The sequence below is a fragment of the Scyliorhinus torazame genome, chromosome 14 (genome assembly GCF_047496885.1).
Source record: "Scyliorhinus torazame isolate Kashiwa2021f chromosome 14, sScyTor2.1, whole genome shotgun sequence".
NCBI classification, from domain to species: Eukaryota; Metazoa; Chordata; class Chondrichthyes; order Carcharhiniformes; family Scyliorhinidae; genus Scyliorhinus; species Scyliorhinus torazame.
Window position 1 is genome coordinate 67,335,977 of NC_092720.1, and position 24,344 is coordinate 67,360,320.

Consider the following 24,344-nt stretch of genomic DNA (forward strand, 5'->3'; position numbering starts at 1 on the left):
ACAGCCAGAATTGAAAGAAAGAGTCAACTATGAATGGAGTTTTGAATGGATAAACTATTGTTGTACAGGTGTTGCATATTAATTATACTGCAAACTTTTAGCAAAAGTTTTGGTTTATTTTATTTGACAAAACATGGCTCACACAAGAGCACAATAATTAAAGGAAGGGATAGGCCATTCAGCCCCTCGAACCTGCTCTGCCATTCGATAGGATCATGGCTGATTTGACCCTGGCCTCGCTTCACTTGCCCATCCACTCTCCCCCTCCCCACCAGCCACCCACAACCCTCCACCACCCCCTGTACCACCACCCCCCCCCCCCCCCCCTCCACCACCGATAACCCTTGACTGCCAGTCCAAAGATGTGCAGGTTAGGTGGATTGGCCATGATAAATTGCCCTTAGTGTCGAAAATTGCCCTTAGTGTTGGGTGGAGTTACTGGGTTATGGGGATAGGGTGGAGGTGTGGACTTGGGTAGGGTGCTCTTTCCAAGAGCCGGTGCAGATTCGATGGGTTGAATGGCCTCCTTCTGCACTGTAAATTCTATGATAATCTATGATAATCTATGATAATCAAAAATCTATCTAACTCAGAGATGAATACATTAAATTACCCAGCATCCACTGCTCTGGGGGAGATAATTCCTCAGATCTTTGGTTCTGCAGTCTGGATGGAGAATTCTAACTATTTCTCTCCCAAAGGATCCAGCTAAACTCTCTTCATAAGACCACTGTGAGAGCTGATTCTCTCTCCAGTAAGTCTGGGTGCTATTCTCTTGAGACTGCAAAGGCTTGAAATCAAACCCTGTGCAAGGTTTGATGTGATGTAGTGTCTCAGGAAAGAAATAGGCCTGACTGTGAACCTTCGAGTTGAAGGCCCAGTTTGATAAGAACGAAAGTAACTATCCAGAAGACCTGTTGCCTGTACGTATCATATTGAACGAATTACTCTGCATGTGTGAGGAAAGCCTGCTGCAAATAACTTGTCATCTGAAGCAAGGACACGTATCTGTTGACTATAATCCTTACTATTTTTACCACTTTCCACCCTTTTGTGTTTGCCTGTTTTGTGTGTGTGGGTAAATTGTGGGGCAGTTAAAGGGGTAGTAGGCTCGTTTGCTTGTTATCCAGTTGTAATTACTGCATATTTCATCTTTACTCCATTTATAAATAAACAGTAATTGAGTTTCAACTTACAAACCTGGTGACTGTAATTATTGGGCAGCAAGGGTCAAATATTTTGGGAATTTTTATAAGAATTATAGGTTTATTCACCTGGGTTGTGACTCCGGGCACGTGGACCGGAATTGACCGTGCACTTGCCCAGGGTGGCGAAACACCATGAAACCATTGTCGATTGTCATAAAAACCCATCTGATTCACTCATGTCCCATCGGAAAGGAAATCTCCTGTCTCCGCCTGGTCTGGTCTACATGTAACACCAGATCCACAGCAATGTGGCTGACTCTTAAATGCCCTCTGAAATGGCCTAGCAAGGCATTCAGTTCAAGGGCAATTAGGGATAGGCAATAAATGCTGGCCCAGCCAGCGACACCCACATCCAATGGATAAAAAAATGTTTTAGACCCACCCACAAGGGGGAACAGCATCTCAGCATCCCCCTCTCAAGTTCCCTCAGGGTCTTGACGATCACCTCTCATTCTAAATAGGCTTAACTTTCCCAATCAGATAATTCCACCAGGAATCAGTCAAGTTAACCTACTCTGAATTGCTTCTAGTGAAATTATATACTTTCTTAAGTAAGGAGGCCAAAACTGTAAACAATTACTCGAGATGTACTCTAACTATGGGCTTGTATTGCTGCATTTATATTCAATTCCCCTTACATTAAATAACGACATTCCAATTACTTTGCCTTACCAATTACTTGCTGCATCTGCATATTAACATTTTGTGATTCATCTACCAGGACACCCAGACCTGTAGAGTTCTTCATGCAAATAATATACCGCTGTTCTAGTCTTCCTGCCAAAGTGGGTAAGTTCACATTTTCCCACATTATACTTCAACTGCCAAATTTTTGCCCACTCACTTCTCCTAACAAGATCCCTTTTTAGACTCTCCAAATTTGGCATCACAGCCAAAACTCCATTCAACTTCAGCGGGACCAGAAAATCCCAGCTGCGAATGAATCTCAGCCTTTATGTCCTCTGACAACATACTCTGTGGCTGGAATTCTCCAACCGTTCACGCCAGTGGGATTCTCCCGTCCCGCTGAAGTGAATGGAGTTTTGCTTGAGTGCCAAATTCTCCATTCCAGCTGGAAGCGGTGGTGGGTGAATTTGGGACGGAGAATCCTGGCCTACATCTCTTTGCGTTATACATTTGGTGGAGCCCTTGCACTGATCCCTGTTTCACTCCATAATAACAGCTTGTCAATTCCAAAAGAACAATTTATCCCTACTCTCTCCATCCTCTCAGTTAACCAATCCTCCATCCATGCTAATATGTTACCCCACACCATGAGCTTTTTTGGTAAGCTTTGATTTCACACCTATTGAATGCCTTTTGAAAATCCAAGCACACCACACCAACACTTCCATTTGCTTGTTACTTCCACAAAGAATTCTAATAAATTAGTCAAACATAGGCAGCACGGTGGCGCAGTGGATTAGCCCTGTTGCCTCACGGCGCTGAGGTCCCAGGTTCGATCCCGGCTCTGGGTCACTGTCTGTGTGGAGTTTGCACATTCTCCCCGTGTTTGCGTGGGTTTCGCCCCCACAATCCAAAAGATGTGCATGCTAGGTGGATTGGCCATGCCAAATTGCCCCTTCATTGGAAAAAGTTAATTGGGTACTCTAATTTTTTTTTAAAATTAGTCAAACATGATTTTCACAAAACCATGTTGACTCTGCCCGGTTGTGTTCTGATTTTCTAAATGACCTGGTTTTATTTCCTTAATAGTTGAAATATGCAAGAGGTAGGAGGCGATATGTCATTCTGTCGAAGGTGTGTTACCCATGGTAACCGAAAGACCTAGGCCTCGAGACCCAAAATTTAAACAAAAGCTTCACAGTTAACTATTCTCACGTGCATTCTGCATGGCAACTACTCTACCAATCAGAGTCCACTTGATAACTAATTATAACTTGCTTCTCAAGCAATATAAATTGCTGTTACCTTTGCATTTGGTATTCTTGCAAATCTAGACTGATGAGTGCAAGATGAAAAGCTTTGACAATATATCTATTTTGTCACCAATATTCAAATACTGTACTACCAGATATGGGTCTGGATTCTCCGTTTTTAAGACGATGTCCCCACGCCACTGTAAAAACTATGGCCTTTCACAACAGGAAAACTGGCATGAAAGGGCCACATATTCATAGCCCTGCAGGGGGCTAGCAGTGAACCGTCGGGAAGCTTTCAGCTTTAGCTGCAGATACGGGCCCCCGCACTTCCGGGTCAGAGGCCACGCAGGCGCACGGCGGCGGCCTCCAGAGGACACGCCATGCTCCATGGCAAACACAGGCCGCGGAGCTGGACCCTCCAAGTAATGCCTCCAATCGGCCGTGTGCCCGACCCAGACCGCCCACCCAAAATTAGCATGGTGCCATATAAGTACCCCCCGCTGCCCTCCGATCGGCCTGCCCCCGCCCATGGCGGCCGTGGACTGAGTCTGCAGCCGCCACACTAGTATCCCAACCGGCTGGGCCACATCAGATCCACGCCGTCGGGACTTCGGCTGGTTGGGCGCGGAGAATGGTGGGGCAGGCCTCCAGCAATGCGAAGAATCCAGCCCATGAAATTCTTAATTTAGACATATTGAATCAAATTTTTGACTATTATATGAGTAAATTCCAGCTCTCCATACCTTCATGCACTATAGTTTTATAAAAATTTTGGGTGTAATTCTCCGTTTGGGAGATTATGGGCAGGAGTCTCCATTTCAGAAACAAGGGCTGGATTCTCCGTTTCAGCATGGTAGCATAGTGGTTAGCACTATGACTTTACAGCGGCAGGGTCCCAGGTTCGATTCCGGGCTTGGGTCACTGTCTGTGTGGAGTCTACACATTCTCCCTGCGTCTGCATGGTTTCCACCGGGTGCTCCGGTTTCCTCCCACAAGTCCTGAAAGACGTGCTATTAGGTAATTTGGACATTCTGAATTCTACCGCTGTGAACCCGAACAGGCGACAGAATGTGGCGACCAGGGGCTTTTCACAGTAACTTCGTTGCAGTGTTAATGTAAGCCTACTAGTGAAAATAAAGATTATTATTAAATGCCTGCTAAAACGGAGAATTCTCGGGCTTTTTATGACCCCAAAATCGTAGCCAAACCCTCACCGATTCCGGGACCAGTGAGGGGCTAGCAGTGGCGTGGGTTAGACTCCCGGCTCCCGCGTCGAAAACGGCCGTGGAATGGCTGGGTCCATGGCCGACCTGCAGTGGTCGTGCCGTACAACATGGCGCTGGCCCTGCGCGGACCTGACTAGCCAAATGCGATCCCAAAGGGCACCTCTTGGCCTCCCCCACCAGACCCCACAGCCCTCGCGGAAGCCCCCCCCCACCCCCCCCCCCCCCCGCCCCCCCCCCGGCCACCAGCATGGATCCCGGCCGAATGCAGCAGGAACTGTTCTGGTGGGTGGGACCGGAGAGAAGGCAGCCATCGATGCACTTGTTGGCATTGGGCAACTAAGTGATACCCCACTGCGTTGCGGTTTCCCCTGGCATGTGTGGGGATCCACCTAGATGTAGTGTTAGAGACTCGGGTTGTCGTCATCAGTCATGACTGCAGCGGATAACCCCTGTCACCCAAGAGCCAACCACTCACATGTGCCTCGAAGGTGTGAGGAACCGTCGAGTGTGCCAGGATGAGCGCGTTGTGCACATTGCCTGGATATAGGGCACAGACATGCAAGATGTGCAGCTTATGGTCACACAGCAGCTGCATGTTCATTGAGCGGAATCCTGTTCAGTTTGTGAAGACTGCCCTGTCATGGGCCAGTGCTCGTAGGGTGACATGCATTCCGTGATCACCCCCTGGACCTGGGGCATCCCGGCGATTGCAGCGAACCCCGCTGTCCGAGCATCCTGATGGGCTCGATCCACTTTGAATTTGATGTATTGTGCCGATTGGGCATATAGGGCCTCTGTTATGGTGTGAATGCAAGGTCTGCGAGATCCCAGACAGGTCCCCACTCGGCGCCTGGAAGGACCTCTTCATGTAAAAGGTCAGGGTGACCGTCAGCCTAACGGACACTGGGAGCTGGTGTCCTCTCCCAAACGCCCGCAATTCCAGGTGCATTATGATCCAGCAGATATGTTGCACGGTCCGCCTGCTCAGCCGGAGCCTTCGACACCATGCCCAGTCTTGCAGGTTCTCGAATGACAGGTGTTGCCGGTACACAAGAGGCCTAATGCAGTGCCTCCTTCCCATTTCCTCCTCGGTATGTTGGGCGGCCGATTCGCTATCCTCACTGGCTGTGTCCTGTTCCTTTGGGGCAGGCTCCACTGCTGTAAGTCCCTCCCTAAGCAGGTCCTACTCATACACCCTCAGTGCAATCCCAAGGGCTGCGGCAGCCATGATTTTTGGATTCTGAATCCATTGTCTGGGGAGGGTGAAAGGTAGACATGTGAGCATGGTGTATATGGCAGCCCCTGCCTCTGCATGTCCCTCTCTCACCTCTCCCCTCTCCTTTCCCACAACCACCACCGGCCATTTTTCCTGGCACTCTGCCTTCCGAACCGCACCCCTAGCCCTGTCGTTGCCCAATACCACATGGGGCCTCTGGCTCCGGTACCCATCCCTGCCTGGAGGGGTACCTATGGATGGTGCTATCAGGGTAACGTGCCCTCTTGTCGGGGGTTACCATGGGCATTGCCCTTGGGTGAGCTGCATGATGGCCTGCCGGCAGGTGTCTTCCGACTGTGGGTGGGGGATTTGATGGGGTGGAGGGAGGGGTTGCGATGGGGGGGGATTGGTGGGTGCACCCATATGGCTGGTGTGCTTTTGCAAAACCATGGGCCACGGTGGGCGGTCAATAGGGTCCCTTCTACTCCTCCTCCTCTAATTCCTCCTCCTCTATTTCCTTACCTTTTTTGCTGCCCAATTTCCCTTTCTTTTATTTTCCCATATCTCTGCCTCCAACCTTTCTTGACCTTTGTACAATTCTCCCCATGCCCTATAACCCTGCTTGACTGAAGAATAGTATTTTCTTTAACTAATTACGTATAATAGCATAGGAGATTGACAAACTCGAGCAGTCAATGATATTTGAGTAGCTTTATTAGTGTAATATTAGTGGTTGTTTCAACATGGCAATGTGTAAGTGGAAGACTTTCACAAAAACTGCCTGATTTATGGAGCCTGGAATTTCTCAGAGTCTGCTGCCAGTCCAAGTACTTTATTTTTTCCCCTTCTTTTATCCTTAAGTTGATATAGAAATACAGATCTAGGAAGACAGGAAACAGGAATAGCGGTAGGCCATTTGCTTCTTCGAGCCTGCTCCATCATTCAGTAAGATCACGGCTAATCTTCTACCTTAATGCCACTTTCTTGCCTGATCCCTATCCCTTGATTCCCTTATTCTCTAAACCCCCTTGAGAATAAGGGGGGTGTATTTGCTCCAAAGCTTCAAATGAAAATTAGTTATCTTTCACTCTTCCTTAGTGACACATTTATTCCAAATGTTGAATTGCTTTCACTGAGCATTACAACTTCTCATTATTTCATTTTGCTTATTCTTTCCATTCCATGTACTTTCCACTTACATATTCTGCTCTCGTTCAATCTCCCTATTTAATAGGTCCAGATTTTCTACGAAAATTTACTATGATTTAATTTTAGTTCTTTTCTGGCAATTCTTCCTTTAGCCTGTACTCATGTTTGCACTTCTTTTTATTCAAGTGGATTCTATTTTATTTTTCTATTTGCCCTCTTCTCTTCCCATGAAACAGTGAGCCATGATGGTATGCAGTCCTTTGGGCTACCCATAGTTCCAAGGGGCACAGCCCTAAAGATTACAGTTCTTTGTGGTATTGACAGCTCGCTGCGACATTGCCCCTGCCCGTTCCCAAGGTGAACTTTCCTCAATGGTACCACATTTGCCTCTAAGTCTGAAGATGGTCTTCACTCCAGAATTTACCAAGATTGTCTGGGTTGATATTTCAGTGCAGTGCTGAGTCTTCTTTAAGGTGATGGAATCTATTTTAACCCAATCTGCCTGGAGAAATGGAAAAGAAAATGATTATTTCAATGTTCTGTTCCAATTTGCAGCACAGCAATTAACCTGCCTTCAGGTTCCTGAGGACCTTGTCAAAAGCAAGCAGGCACCTCATGAATCCATACAAATCACAGTCCTATTACATCATTCGGACCCCAGGATTATTTTACCGAGAGGAAAGGGCATCCGGTCCAGAGTCCAAACCATTGTGTAACACCTCGTGAAATTGGCTTTAGGCGCAGAATAAATAATTGTTTGAAAGGATAACTTAGTCACACAGCTGCAGGCATTCAGATCATAGCTCAAGTACAATCACAGCGACTGAACTACCAGGAACCTCATTGAGTGTACTCATGCACAACTAAAACAAATGGGCAGGAAAGGTGTCGGAGCTCTTTCTGATATGCATCACAAGTCTGTCACATCATTGTAGTGTGCTCCAAATTGCACAGCGCGATAGTGCAAAAAGAATAACTGTTGAAGGAGACAGGGAAACAGGAAGAGTCGCCATTTTATAAGGAAAAATTGAATGTCAGAAAAGGAAAAAAAGAGAAAAATGAGGTCTAACATCACACATTAAGTAAGGCGAAATATCAGTTGGTCAAACCTTGCTCTGATATTTTGATTGTTCACAAGAATAAAGGAGCAGGATTAGCTCATTCAGCCACTCGAGCCTGCTCATCATTCAACTAGATCGTAGCTATTTGTCTAGCAACATTTTCCCCGCTCACCCCTTGATGCCATGTATGTCTGGAAATCTAGCAATCTCTGTCTTGAACATATTCAGTGGCTGAGCTTCCACACTCTTCTGAGATTGGGAATTCCAAAGATTCAGTACCCTCTGAGAGAAGAAACCCTCTTCAACTCAGTCCTAAATGGCTTTCCCAGTATTCTGAAACTGTGCCCCCTGGTTCTAGAGCCCCCCAGCCAGGGGAAACATTCTTTCTGCATCTACCCTGTCTCGCCCATTAAGAACTTTGAAAGTTACAGTGGGATCACCTCTCATTCTTCTAAATGCTAAAGATTACAAGCCCAGTCTCTGCAATCTCCCGTCATAACACCATCCCACATCCCAGGAATTAATCTGGTGAACCTCTGCTGCACTCCCTTTCTGGCAAGTATCTCTAGATAACTGGACCAAAACTGTATCCAATACTCCAAGCAGGGTCAAATCAGGTTTCTATACAATTGAAGCTCGGGCAGCATGGTAGCATTGTGGTTAGCACAATTGCTTCACAGCTCCAGGGTCCCAGGTTCAATTCCGGCTTGGGTCACTGTCTGTGTGGAGTCTGCACATCCTCCCCGTGTGTGCGTGGGGTTCCTCGGGGTGCTCCGGTTTCCTTCCACAGTCCAAAGATGTGCAGGTTAGGTGGATTGGCCATGATAAATTGCCCTTAGTGTCCAAAATTGCCCTTAGTGTTGGGTGGGGTTACTGGGTTATGGGGATAGGGTGGGGATGTTGGCCTTGGGTAGGGTGCTCTTTCCAAGAGCTGGTGCAGACTCGACGGGCCGAATGGCCTCCTTCTGCACTGTAAATTCTATGATCTAAGCTGGACACCTTTACTCCTGTACTCAAATCCTGTTGTGGTTCCCTTCCGTGAAAAGGTGCACATATTCCCTTTGCATTAACATTCCTTGTTATCGCCTTCATAGAATTCATGGAATCCCTATAGCGCAGAAGGAGGCCGTTCAGCTGATTGAGTCTGCACCAACCCTCTGAAAGAGCACACTGCCCTATCCCCTAACTCTGCACATTGATTGTAGCCAATCCACCTAAATTGCACATCTTTGGACACTAAGGGGCAATTGAGCATGCCCAATCCACCTAACCTGCACAACTTTGGACTGTGAGAGTAAACCGGAACACCCTGAAGAAACCCACTCAGGTGCAGGGAGAATGTGAAAACTCCACACATACCCACGGCCAGAATTGAACCCGTGCCCCTGGTGCTTTGAGGCAGCAGTGCTAACAACTGTGCCACGATGCCTTAATTCTGCATTAAAGAACATTGAAACTATTGAGACAACATCTGTATCAATAACATAGTAGCAATGTCGAGCCTGTGATCAACTAATTTTTCATTTCTTGAAGCAATCCCACAGAAGTAATTGTATTTCTGCTTGAAATGTGTCTCCATAGACCTACTGGAAATTGCGTCATTACAGTTGGAGTCATTCCCATTCTCGGTGTGATCGAATGGGAAGCTGACCAAACAAATGTTAATGAGATATGGGAGTTCAAATATCCTTGATTTGAAATCTGGCATGTATCTCATGAGCTCTTACTCTGCCCCCACCGATCCAAAACACAATCGGTTAAAACCTACCCAAATATATTAAACAAACATCTGTTTGTTTATATGGATGCACAAGATCCCATGGCACTAATGGAAGAAGAACAGTGAGTTCCCATTGCTAACATTCCTCCCTTATTCAATGGCAATAAAATCTGATTAACTGATCATTTATTTAATTTGCTTTGTGGGAGTTTGCCTTGTGTCATGCGGTTGCTGATTTTGTGCACACAACTGTGCCATGTATTGGCTGTGAAATACTTTGCAATATCCAGGGGTTACAAAAAATAATATTTTATTTCTGATTCAGTTGGCCAGAGTTCAAGGTGAACTTGAGAGACTTTGCATGGGACGATCCTGTCTGCCTCCTTGGTTGCAAAAGATCTCTGTCGCTATTCAAAGAAGCGATGGAGAGTTATCCAAGTATTCTGACTAATATTTATCCATAATCCAATATGACTGAAACAGATTATTTCCTCATTTATTTGATTGCTACTAGTAGGACCTTGTTGTGGTTAAATTGACTGCTGCATTTACAATAGTGAACACACTCCAGCAAGTATCTTTTTGGAACACTGGGATGACCTGAGGGCACTGTAAATGCAGCTCCTTTCTTCTAAAACCACCTATTTTTCTTCACTAAGTAAAAGCAAAATACTGCGGATGTTGGAGGCCTGAAATCAAAGCAGAAAGTGCTGGAAAAACTCAACAGGTCTGGAAGCATCAGTGGAGAGAGAAACGAACGTTAACGGTTCGAGTCCAATATGACTCTTTTTCGGAACTGAAAAAAAGTCATATTTGATCCGAAACATCTGGGGCGGGATTCTCTGATTCTCTGGTTGGAGAATCGGCGGGTGGTGGCGTGAATCCCGCCCCCGCCGGCTGCCAAATTCTCCGGCGCTGGGGATTTGGCTGGGGCGGGAATCGCGCCGTGCCGGTCAATATCCATTCCGTACAATATATCCTTGATTTTAATGCCAGTTGAGTTTGTCTTTCTTATAATATTTCAGCTTTTGATTTCCTGAATTCAATTTGTACTTCATCAATTGAGGCAGTCAAGCCTCTCTCCACAACTCAGCCAATGGAATCTGCCTCACACTCCACCCCCCCCCCCCCCCCCACCACCCTCCACCCCCCCCCACCCTCCCCGCCCCCAGACACTATTTCCAGTTTTGGTGTGTCTCTAAGAAAGAGGTAGTCGCATCGTGGAAGAATCCCTTCAAGTGCCGACAAAGATCAGGGGCAAAATTCTCCGTTATCGGCGGAAAGTCCGCCGATCGGAGCAAAAAACGGCGCAAATCCGACTTGCGTCACGTCGGAAAAATGGTTCGAAAGTCTCCGGCCCGAAATGGGCTAGCAGCGACGTAACGGAATCCGCGCTTGCGCAGTGGTTCACGCCGTGCAGCCTCATAAACGCCGCACGGCGCGCTGCTCCCCCCCACCCGACCGCAACACCCGGCCGCAACACCCGACTGGATGGCTGGCCGCCGCTCAGCCCCGAGGTTCGAGTCACGGGATGTGGAGGCGTTCCTGGGCGCGGTGGAGCAGAGGAGGGACGCCCTGTATCTCGGGCACGGTCGCAGAGTTGCCCCACGCCACAGCCGGCGTCTGTGGAGGGAAGTGGCAGAGGCCGTCACCACTGCGGCCCTGACACCACAGACAGGCACCCAGTGCCACAAGAAGGTGAACGACCTCGTCAGAGCAGGCAGGGTGAGCCTCCCCCATATCCCCCCTCCCCAATATCCCCCATAATCCCCCCCTCCCCATATCCCCCATATTCCCCCCTCCCCATATCACCCCTCCCCCATATCCCCCTCCGCCATATCCCCCCTCCCCCATATCCCCTCTCCCCCATATCCCCCTCCCCATATACCCCCTCCCCCATATCCCCCTCCCCCATATGCCCCCTACCCCATATCCCACCTCCCCCATATCCCCCCCCCATATCCCCCCTCCCCCATTTCCCCCCTCCCCCATATCCCTCCCTCCCCCATATCCCCCATATCCCCCTTCCCCCATATCCCCCCTCCCCCATATCCCCCTCCCCATATCCCCCCCTCCCCCATATCCCCCATATCCCCAAGTGAATCCAGCCCTAACCTTAACCTCTGCAATGCACGCGCAACCGATGGCGTGCATTCATATACCTGCCTAACAGTGTTGCCTTTCCCCCCCCCCTCCCACAAGATAAGCGCGCACACAACAATAGGGAGCATGTGAGGACTGGAGGAGGCCCCGCTGATGAGAGGCCACTGACCGAACACGAGGAAAGGGCCCTGGAACTGGCTGGCGGACCTGACGACCGGGAGGTTGCTGATGCAGAGGTGAAGTGAGCCACCGACAGCCCGTCCCCATATCCTCCCTCCCCTATATCCCCCTCCCCCATATCACCTGATCACTGCCTGATGTCTAACCATGCATGCTTCATTGTGTATCGCAGGACCAAACGTCCAGGCACCCATCCCCGCAGATGCAGACCGCCCGCAGGATGCCCCTCGGAGGCCATGGGAGACGGAGAGACATGAACCCTCCAGCATGCGACGCCCGCAGGATGCCCCTCGGAGGCCACGGGAGACGGAGAGACCCGCACCCTCCAGCATGCGACGCCCGCAGGATGCCCCTCACACACCACGGGAGACGGAGAGACCCGCACCCTCCAGCATGCGACGCCCGCAGGATGCCCCTCGCACACCACGGGAGACGGAGAGACCCGCACCCTCCAGCATGCGACGCCCGCAGGATGCCCCTCGGAGGCCACGGGAGACGGAGAGACCTGGAGCAACAGGGAGACGACACCCCCGTCACGTGCGGGAGCGACCACCCAGCGACGAGGGGGGCAGCCACAGGCCCCCGTCACATCCGAGCCAGGACACACGTGCGGGAGCGACCACCCAGCGATGAGGGGGGCAGCCACAGGCCCCCGTCACATCCGAGCCAGGACACCACTACCCAGGACACCACTACCCAGGATATCACTACCCAGGACACCACTACCCAGGACACCACTACCCGGGACACCACTGCCCGGGACACCACTACCCGGGACACCACTACCCGGGACAGCACTGCCCAGGACACCCCTACCCGGGACAGCACTACCCGGGACACCACTACCCGGGACAGCACCGCCCAGGACACCACTACCCGGGACACCACTACCCGGGACACCACTACCCGGGACAGCACTGCCCAGGACACCCCTACCCGGGACAGCACTACCCAGGAAGACGAAATACCGGACAGTGACTCAGAGTGGATGGGTGGAGACGAACCCCCACCCCAAAGTGCCATGGACTCAGAGTGGGACGAAGAGCACGACACAACGCCACTGCTGTCACCAACACCCTCCACCATCGCAGAAACACTCACCTCGGTTGGGCACTTTAGTGATGAGGCGTCTGGTACACTCACTGGTGCGCACAACACAGCCGTCCCGGTACAGCAGGTGGAGGTAGGAGCAGCAGAGGGACCGGGCGGTCGGAGGGCAGCCCAGACCAAGCGAACATCTGCCGCCCAGATGGATCCCGGGTTCCTGGAGTTACCACACCCACACATAGATCCGATGCAACCACCGACCCGGAGACGAGCGAAGAGGGTGACGGGCGGCTTGCGGCGGCTGCAGTCGCAGGTGGAGGAGTCCACCCTCGTCCAGGAGCTGGGAGTGGTGCCGGTCATACGTGCCACCCAAGCTGACACCGCACGGGTGGCGTCCGCGGTGGAGGCAATGGGTGCGACGGTGTCAGACATGGGGAACGGTTTGCGAGGCCTGGGGCTTTCCGTGCAGGCAGCGTCTGTGGCCCAGGAAATGGCTGCCCTCTCACAGGAGGCCATGAGCCAGTGCCAGCGCCAGATGGCAGAGGCGCTCAACGCCATAGCCCAGTCTCTGCAGGCCATGGCCTAGTCTCAGCAGACCATGGCCCAGTCTCTGCAGGCCATCGCTGAGGGCATTGGCGCCAGTGGCCATGTGCGAGCCGGCGTCGCACTGTCACAGACAGGGTTTGCCAACCCCCTGGGCTCCATGGCTGCAAACCTGCAGACCCCTGTCGATACCAGCACGGGCCTCCAGGACTGGCAGCGCCAGATGTCGGGGGGGTGTCGGATGGCCAGTCCGTTCGCATCCCCCACCCATGTAGAGGCCTGGGGGCCATTTGGGCACCCCGAGGTAGGAGGAGGTGGTGTGGTCCGACCCGGCTCCACCTGTAGGGGAGGTCCCGGTACACCGCGACACCTCGGTCTCCCCCCCTTCCGTCCCAGGTGCATCGGGTGGGCAACGGGCAGGACAGGCTGGCAGCTCGCCATCCCAGTCGCCCGGGCCGCAGCCTGGCCCATCTAGGCCAGGACGCCTCAGGAAACGGCCGCCATAGGGATCCAGTGTCAGAGGGCAGGAATCACAGGAGTCCACCTCCAGTTCTGCTGTACCATCTGGCGAACCACGTAGACGTAGTCAAAGAACCCGTAAGGCCAAACAATTAGACACTGAGTAAGTTGGCACGGGTGCAGGGCACAGATGAGTTTTAGGGGCTAGGGCACGTGCATGAACTCCTTTGGTTATTAAAGTCAATGTTACACCTACAGAAGCTGCCTTTGTGCTCTGTCCAAAGCGTGCGGGGGTGTCATGTACGTTGAGCGCAAGTGTGTGTGTGAGGGGTGGTCTTACCTCAGCCCCAGGTGAGTCTGCCCCCTTCCCCCTGGGCCGCCATCAACATCCCCCGGGCAGAGGACGGGACCGTGCGCTGCAGTGTCACAGCCGCATGCAGGGATGGTCCGGGTGGATGGTGGTACTGTGGCCATGGGTCAGACATAGTCCAACGATGTAGAGCCAGGAGCTCACCGCAGGGCGGGTTGTCATCATCCTCCATGGCCTGCAATAGACACGCGTCCACCGGCAACTGTGTGAGCCCGGCCGTTGTGCCGTAGGTGGATCGGCAATGGGGGGGGGGTGGTGTGCATGCGGGTGGGGTGGGTGGGGTTGGGGAGGGGGGTGAGGGTGCTGGGTGGGTGGATGGGTGGGGGGTGTGGGTGGTCGGCTGTTGCCATGGTGTGCGGTCTGTGCCATACTACCCGATTCCCATGCCCATCTAGTCAGTGAAGCGGGCGTCTATCAGTCTGTCCCGTGCCCGCTGGGCCAGCCGGTAATGGTGGACAGCCACCCGCCTGTGTCTACCCCGTCTGCCCTGACCATTACCCCCATCCCCCTCATCTGGGGCCTCTTCCTGCTGCTCCTCCAGTCCGCCCTCCTCTGCCAGCGGCACAACGCCCCTCTGTTGGGCTATGTTGTGCAGGACGCAGCACACCACAATGATGAGGCCGACCCTATCTGACCGATACTGGAGGGCGCCCCCAGAGAGGTCCAGGCACCTGAAACGCATCTTCAGCATGCCAAAGCACCTCTCTATCACTCCCCTTGTCGCTACATGGGCATCATTGTAGCGGTTCTCCGCCTCATTGCGTGGCCTCCGTATAGGCGTCATCAGCCACGATCGCAATAGGTAGCCCCTGTCGCCCAGCAACCAGCCCCTCAGCCGGGGATGGCGTCCCTCGTACATGCCGGGGATGGATGACCGCGACAACACGTATGAGTCGTGTACACTGCCTGGGTAACGGGCGCAGACGTGCAGTATCATCATGCGGTGGTCGCAGACCACCTGTATGTTCATCGAATAGGTCCCCTTCCTATTGGTGAACACGGCCCTGTTATCTGCAGGTGGCCGCACGGCGACGTGCATCCCATCGATCGCGCCCAGTACCATGGGGAACCCGGCCACGGCAGAGAAGCCCACGGCCCGGGCATCTTGGCTGGCCCGGTCCACGGGGAAGCGGATGTAGCGGTGCGCCATGGCATATAGGGCATCTGTCACTGCCCGGATGCACCGATGCACCGATGTCTGCGATATGCCGGACAGGCCCCCACTCGGTGCCTGGAATGACCCCGTTGCATAAAAGTTCGGGGCCACCGTAACCTTGACGGACACGGGGAGAGTGTGTCCCCCGCCAGTGCCATGCGGTGACAGGTGTACCAGCAGGTGGCAGATGTGTGCCACGGTTTCCCGCCTCATCCGGAGTTTCCTCCTGCATTCCCGGTCCGTGAGGTCCTGGTATGACTGCCGGGGCCGGTACACACGGGGCGCCCTCGGGTGCCTCCGTTGCCGTGGGGCCACGACGTCCTCCTCCCCCTCCTCGTCCTGTCAGTCAGGTGTCCCTCCAGCCTGGGCGGCTGCCGCCTGTCCCTCTGCGGCAGCCTGCGCGCCTCTCTGGCACGCTCCTCCTCCTCCTCCTCCTCCTCATCCAGGGCAACATAGACATGAGCGGCTGCCGCCTCGGCGGCCAACATCGCTGGATGATCGGAAAACATGACGGCCTGGTGGGGGGTAGGGGAATGACGACATGTCATCATTGCCCATATCCCCTCCTTCCCCCCAGCCAGGTGGCATGGACCGCATGGGTCCAACTGTTGGAGGCTGACACCTGGCCAGGTGGACCAACTCACTTGCCCTCGCATCCCCCTCCCCGGCACGGACCCCCCATCCCCCTCCCCGGCACGGACCCCCCCCAACCTCCACCCCGGCACGGACCCCCCATCCCCCTCCCCGGCACGGACCCCCCCCCAACCTCCACCCCGGCACGGACCCCCCCATCCCCCTCCCCGGCACGGACCCCCCCAACCTCCACCCCAGCACGGACCCCCCATCCCCCTCCCCGACACGGACCCCCCCCCAACCTCCACCCCGGCACGGACCCCCTATCCCCTTCCCCGGCACGGACCCCCACAACCTCCACCCCGGCACGGACCCCCCCATCCCCCTCCCCGGCACGGACCCCCCACCAACCTCCACCCCGGCACGGACCCCCCATCCCCCTCCCCGGCACGGACCCCCCCCAACCTCCACCCCGGCATGGACCCCCCATTCCCCTCCCCGGCACGGACCCCCCCCCCCAACCTCCACCCCGGCACGGACTCCCCATCCCCCTCCCCGGCACGGACCCCCCCCAACCTCCACCCCGGCACGGACCCCCCCCCCAACCTCCACCCCGGCACGGACCCCCCATCCCCCTCCCAGGAACGGACCCCCTCCCGGCACTCCCCCGGAGCCCAGCGTACTCTAACCACACACCCCCCCCCCCGCCGCACACACACACACACGACCCGAGACACACCTCTCCTCACGCATTCAGACTGCGGCCACGCCATCGCCTGCCCAGAGCCAACCCCCCAGGCCGTCACTCACCTCCACAGGGTCACGCCGATGAAAAGGAGGTTTAATTTACGTCGACGTGAACGGTCATCATGTCGACGGGACTTCGGCCCATCCGGAAGGGAGAATATCGGCAGGCCGAAAATCGGCTGCCTTGCGCAGACCCGTGACATTCTCCGACGGCAGCGGCGACATTAACGCCCCGCCGACTTTTCTCCCTTCGGAGACTTCGGCAACCGGCGGGGGCGGGATTCACGGCGGCAAACGGCCATTCTCCGACCCTCTGGGGAGTCGGAGAATGACGCCCCAGAGATTTTAAAAAAGCAATGATATACTTAGGCTTCACGTTGTGGGTATTCTTGCTGCTGGCCAGTAACCGCTTAACGCTATTTTAGGACAATTTTAAAAATTTGCTATGAATATATTGCATTGAAAGTTTACTGTTAAATATTACTAACTATGTCCATTACATCACTGCTTTCCAAATATTGAATACCATTCATTCCTTACACTTCTGCTGCTAGCTGTTTTACCTCAGTCACAACATCAGACTGAAATTCATTAAAATGCCCCACCGCGATGGTGAAGGGTACAGGTGACAGCAATGACGCAAAGTTGGGATTGATTAAGAAGGGGAAAATACAATATGGAGTAAGCTAGTGGGGAACATAAAAACTCACTAAAAGTTTCTATAGGTCTGTAAAGAGAAAAAGATTGATAATAATGAATGTATGCCTCTTGCAGCCAGAAATGGGAGAAATCATAATAGAGAACAAAGAAATGTCTGAGGAACTAAATTCGTATTTGCTTCTGGCTTCAAAAAGGAAGACATGAATAATGTATCAGAAGATCTGAGTAACACAAGTTTTAGTGAGGAGCTAAAGGAAATTAGTATTTGTAGAGAAATTGTTTTGGAGATATTAATGGGATTGAAGCTGGATAAATCTCCAGGGCCTCATAATCTTCATCCCAGAGTAGTAAGGAAGTGGCCCCATAAATAGTAGACCCATTGGTGATCATTTTCCAAAATTCTTTGGACTCTAGAATGGTTCTTAAAGATTGGAAAGTAGCTAATATAGCCCCTCTATTCAAAAACAGAGGTAGAGAGAAAAGGGAACTATAGAACAGTGAGCCTAGTACCTCAAGGATTTCATAGCACAGTATTTGGAAAGCGGTGATGTAATCAGACAAACTCAGCATGGATTTCCGAAAGGGAAATCATGCTTGACGAATCTACCACAATTCTTTGAAGGTGTAACTGGTAGAGTTGACCAGGGAGAACCAGTAGAAGTGGTTTATTTAGACTTTCAGAAGGCTTTAGACAAGGTCTAAGATAGCAGATTACTGTGTAAAGTTAAAGCACACGGGATTGCAGGTAGTGTCTTGAGATGGATTGAAAGCTGGTTAGCAGAAAGGAAGCAAAAAGTTGGAATAAATGGGTCTTTTTCCAATTGGCAGGAAGTGACAGCAGGGATCTGTGCTTTGACCCCAACTGTTTACATTATATATTAAAGATGTGGATGAAGGAACCAAATGTACTATCTACAAATTTGCAGATGATACAAAGTTGGGTGGGAGGGTGAGCTGTGAGGAGGATGCAGTGATGCTTCACCAGGATTTGGACAGGTTGAGTGAGTGGGCATATGCGTGGCAGATGCAGTATAATGTAGATAAATGTGAGGTTATCCACTTCTGTAGCAAAAATAGGACAGCTGATTTTTATTTGAATGGGTGTAAATTGAGAGATGGTGTCCTCGTGCATCAATTTCTGAAAGTAAGCGCATAGGTACAGCAGGTAGTAAAGAAAGCAATTGATATGTTGGTCTTCATAGCAAGAGGAATTAAATATAGGAATGGAGATGCTTTACTCCAATTGTATAGGGCATTGGTGCGGCCACACCTGGGGTAATGTGTGCAGGTTTGGTATCCTTATCTGAGGAAGGATGTTCTTGCTCTGGAGGAAGTGTAGCAAAGGTTTACCACAATGATTCCTGGGATGGTGGGACTGTCATGTTACATCAGTTAATAAAATTAAACCTTCATCTGAAATCCAGTCGAAGAGTGAGGGAATCTGCATCCAAATTAAGATAAAGGAGCTGACAATCAGGAGTTGGATTCCAGCCTAAACTTTGAGTCAGGTACAGCTGATCATTTGTTTCTGTCATTGTGTTTTGAAATAATCCAAAATTATTTGGCATTCAAAAGGGTTAACTGCAAAATGTTTATGCTGCAAATGATTTGGTAACCACAAATTCGCTGAATGGCTTTTATTTCCCCTCAATTTGTTTTCAATGCATGCATTGCTGACCCTTGCTGAACATTTTCAGGGTTTCTCATTTTATCTTTCAGGCGCTCCGATTTATTCCAGTAGGAATTTCACCTGGCTTTGATTTTGTAAAACTTTGACCGTCTCTGCAATGCCATTCAAACAAAGGGAACACAGAAAGGATTGTATGTTTCTTTCTCAATTTAAATTCTATTTTAAGATTGTTTCTTAATTGAATACACATTTGAAGATATCAAACCCCATCAAAAGATATTTGAGCCAGCTCGTATTTTATCAAATTAACAGATCATTTTGTAGATTTGATGTATTTAGCCACAGGGATTATGTTTGTTTTCCCTGTGTAGATTTTGAAGATAGTTGGGACCAGGTTCTTTAATGAATAGACAATACCAATGCAGTTAAAGCTACATCATGTTTTCCTCTCCTCTTCTCATTTCCCCTCCGCTCCCTCCAACGATCTTGTGCAGAATGTTCAACTCCAGCTGTCACTCCCCAGGTTGGAGTTGTGCCAAAATGGTGGAACTGGCAGAGGAGATGACTGTGAACTCTGTGCATATTTTAAGCTTCCTTTGCAAGCTTGCAAGCGATGTATAGTGCATGCCAATAGCAGTGACCTCACTTGGTTCAGCACTCCTACCACAAAGATAACACAAAGATAAACGCTTACCGAAATTAGAATAAATAATTTACAATTAAATCAGTGATGCTGCTTGTTACGGATGAGAGTGTGGGTGGTGGGTGGGTGGTGTTAATTTCAACAACACTAATTTCTCCTCTCACTACCTATCATTATTAGGATGGTGTTTTGATTTGTTTCCCACTTTAGAAGCCATGGCGTATTTTCCAACCCCTCGGTTTTGGTATGATTCAGTTTTTTATTAATAATCCCACAGCAAACCCAAGATAGGATGAACTTGTTTGCACGTGAAAGAGGGTATGCAACATTCCCATTGTGTTCAGATAGTGAAGAGAGGGATGGATAAAATAAATACTTATAGTACAGAGACCGCAGAGATAATAATCATGTCCATTAAATCTCGACAGTGGGCCAAACCAGGATTTGCGCCAGCGAGATCTCGGTTTGAGAGCTTCCCGCCCCTCTGCCAGTGATGTGATCAATCTGATTTGCATGAATTTCCATCAATTTAAATATCATTGAACAGCTTTAGTGCAACACGGTGGCTGCTGCCTCATGCTGCTGAGGAACCGGGTTTGATCCTGGCCCCGCTCACTGTCCGTGTGGAGTTTGCACATTATCCCCGTGTCTGTGTGGGTCTCACCCCCACAACCCAAAGATGTGCAAGGTAAGTGGATTGGTCACGATAAATTGCCTCTTAGTTGGAAAAATTTTAAATATAAATTAAAAATGGCTATATGCTGTAGCGTCCGGCTTTGTGGAATGCTCCCGCCAACAACGCAATGTCACACCAGCGCAAATCACGATTGGTTTTCGAACCTGACACTTTACCATTTTACTGGAAAATCTCCCCCATTGTTTCATGTGGGTTCCAGAGTCCAAAATCAAAGTGCAATGAGGTCTTCTTTCACAGAGGCTGGCGGACTGAAAACTGAATAATTTCCAGTGGTGTTGGACTTTAAACAATGAGATAGACATGCAGAGATGAATCAGTCTTGCAGAAGGTGGTACAGACTTCCAGCAGAAACAGGAGGCTGTGGTGTAGTGGTATTGTCGCTGGACTAGTAATCCAGACACCCAGAGCCACACTCTTGTGACCCACATTCAAAACCCAGCCTGGCAGATAGTGAAATTTGAATTCAATAAAAAATCTGGAATTAAAAGTCTAAAGATGACCATGAAACCATTGTCGATTGTCGTAAAAACCCATCTGGCTCGCTAATGTCCTTTAGGGAAGGAAATCTGTCATCCTTACCTGGTCTGGCCTACATGTGACTCCAGATCCACAGCAATGTAGTTGACTCTCAAATGCCCTCAGGGATGGGCAATAAATACTGGCCCAGTCAGCGGCATCCACATTCCATGAACGAATAAAGAAAAAAAAGTGCCTAACCTCAGCCAGAGCTCCTTTGCTGTGGCCTGCTAGTTAGATGGTAAACAGTGGATAGAGCTATGCAGTTCAGCAAGGCAATATCACTTGTTACACAAGGCCGAAGCCCATGTCACATGACTCCTGCCTCTCCATCATCTTTGACAAAGGATGCGTATCCACCTTCTGGATTCCAAAGAGTCTGAACAGTTAGAAATTCAAGGAATGTTGTAGGTCTTTTGTCTTAGCAGATGATACATCTCCTTCTGGCCAGCCTGGGTAATAAAATCCAGATGTCCTTCATGTATACCTTTTTGAAGTTGGGCTACACTGTTCACAAGGGACATTAGTGGCTCCTCACACATAACAAGGTTTGAGTTTTCCTAAAACTGCCAAGTGGTTTCTTTTGTTCAGGGATCACAGACACAGTTGCAGCCATTTAAAAGGTCGCTGTTTATTTTTTTAAATTACAGAAATAACAATAAACATATCTGCATTTATTTTATAACTAAACATGCAATGTGAGATCTTTGTCCCTAACACTGGTATATATAGAAGATCATAGATTATAGAATTTACAGTGCAGAAGGAGGCCATTCGGCCCATCGAGTCTGCACTGGCTCTTGGAAAGAGCACCCCACTTAAGTCCACACCTCCACCCTATCTCCACAACCCAGCAACCCCACCTAACCTAAGGGCAATTTAGCATGGCCAATCCACCTAACCCTGCACATCTTTGGACTGTGGGAGGAAACCGGAGCACCCGGAGGAAACCCACGCAGACATGGGGAGAATGTGCAGACCTGCGCAGACAGTGACCCAAGTCGGGAATCAAAACTGGGACCCTGCAGCTGTGAAGCCACTGTGCTAACCACAATGCTACCATGCTGCTCCAATAGTAGAAACTACAAATTGTAGAAACTACTATTTATGCAACATTGGACACTACAGTTAATTTCTTTACCGCATTTTGTGTGGCAGAAATCCCTATTTAAAATGTACATTGGCAATAAGTGAATAATTGCTAATTATGTATTTCCCGCAAGCCATTGTCTGCGACCACCTCCAAGAACAATTCCTAATGCATTTGTGTTGTCATTTCTTGAGCTGCTGAGAGTTTCAGGCGTTTGTCACATATGAACGGTAAATTCAAGCAGAACCATTTTGACGGTGCACAACTTGAAAACTGCCACTCGATAGCAAAGTGGAAGGGCTGAATTATTATGGCACCTGTTTTCATAATAAGCAGGGACCAAGAAAATAAAATGTGTGGAAGAGGGAGATGACCCGATCACTGTGAGGATATCATCTTTGTTATTGTGGCTCAGCAAAGTTGTACTGTATTTGAAAATTACGCCTCTCACTGTGCTTAAATATTGTAGGGAGGGAGGGGGGAGAACAAAAAAGGGGAGCCAGAAGGGGGAAGAGATAAGAGAACAAAAATAGGGGGGGAGGGAGCGCAGGGGAAGACAATAGTGGCAGCAACCACAGCACGGCGAGAGAACGTGAAGAAAAGCGGGAAGGAGAAATGAGCAGTGTCCCCTCCATCCTAGTTAGGTGATCTGTAAAAAGAAGGAGAGAATAGAAGAGAGGGGAGAAAGACCCTCCCCACCCAATTCTGTTATATTTCCCAGATCCTATGTATTTTGCTTTGCGATTTTTGCATAACTTGTACAAAACCCAATAAAAAAATATTGTAATCCATTCATTAAAATTTCATCACTGTACAAAGAGTTGCCATACAATACTGCTCGTCAACCAGGAGCTTTACAGCACTTCATAGAATGATATGATTTGATTTTCCAACACTATTTCTAGGTCTGGATTTTCACCGGGTCAGAATGACTCGGGAGCCCTTTAAAAATGGTAGGTGAATCCAGATCCTGGGATTCCTGACCTTACCCCTGGGCTTTCTGATTTCACCAGAGCCCTTTAAGGGTATGGACTGGTTCTGGGCATCAGCCTGATACCCCGCAGTCCTGATCTGGCTGGCCCTGTTGCAGAGGTAGTCATGTCTTAGTTCTTTGGACTTTTTATGGAACCGGGTCAGCTTTTTCATCCACGGCATCTCAGAAGTGCATGAAACATAGTCTGCAAGAGGGAAATTATTTGAAATGTAAGTTCAAAATGTCCTCTCCATGATGTTGATTTCAAACTATGCCCCTCCACACACTCCCATGACCCCTCATGCCTACATGGCATGCTATTCCCCTCTCCCCAGCTCCTTAGCCTTCAGGCACACATGCCAATCTGTGGCACTTTTATGCCCATTGGCAAACTGTACATTGTATAGAGCCAATGAATCCGACAGTGACAATGGGATATGTATAAGAATCATTTTCAAAAAGTCTTTCATTCATAACTTTCCATTTTGTTAAAAAAGGTATTTTTACCACATGGCAATAAGTCTGTCACTTTGACGTTTCAGTAGCAGGAACTGCAAGAACTTGAAAACTGTTACCCTTGTGTAAACAAACATTATGAAAGTGACAGCAGAAATCTGATAGTCAGAGCGGCCAATAAAGCAATGATCTCCACGGAGCTCAGGGTGTTTCAATGGACGAATTATGTTATGAAATCCTGGGCGAGTGCGCGGTCAATTCCAGCCCCACTTGACCCAGAGTTACAACACAAGTGAATTGTCCATCCATTTTTAAAAAAAATACCTTTGGCCTTTGCATGCCCAATAATTACAGTCACCACATTGGTAAATGTAAACATAATTATTATTTATTTATAACAAGAACTATAATGAAATCTGCAGCAAATACAACTGGTTAAATATTATTTAATTGCTAATTTCCATTTTAGCATGCCCCCCCCCCCCCCACCTTCTATATACACACACAGAAGGCAGACACACATAGAGGGGTAGAAAGGAGTAAAAACACAAGTTAAAGGAAAGAAAGAGTCTTTGTTTCAGATTTTTGCTGAAGCACACCTTCCTTCACAGCTAGTTTGCAGGTTAAAGTTTCTGTTTGCAGCCTGTAAAGGCATTTTCTATAGATTCATTCATTCAGGTTCTCTGCAACTTAAGGAACACACCAGTTACAGCCTTTCTGGAGAGAGAAAGCAGGTACTGGTGCTGCTTTGCAGCCTGTTATTTTTTAATCTGTATATTCATTCACTCACATTTTCTGCAGTTTCAGGAATACAGCTGTTATAACCTGCCTGCTTACCATTGGCTGGGGACTAATGACAATCCCACAATCCTGTGGGAGTATGAGCTTCCCCAATGAGGGGGGCGGAGAAACCATTAGTAAACTCCAAGTATAAATAAAGCTGGCCAGTTTGGAAACAGCAGGAAGGAGTGTGCAGCAAGGAAAGTTGCTGCTGCTGTTATATATATATATGTTATTGTAAATAAATGTTATTACTTT

The 24,344-nt window shown here is 49.8% G+C and overlaps 1 protein-coding gene across 2 annotated transcripts in view; it reads left to right on the top strand.

The window, feature by feature from the left end:
• LOC140389794 (uncharacterized) overlaps positions 1-24,344 on the top strand; it is a 139,320-nt gene that overhangs the window by 99,707 nt on the left and 15,269 nt on the right. The window contains exons 3-4 of one of the 2 annotated variants that reach the window (XR_011934479.1): positions 1,930-1,997; positions 7,238-7,822. The gene's annotated coding sequence lies outside the window, so the exon portion shown is untranslated. Of the gene's footprint in view, positions 1-1,929; positions 1,998-7,237; positions 7,823-19,020; positions 19,123-24,344 lie in introns of those variants that run through there. The other variant, XM_072474324.1, reaches the window with a different exon arrangement.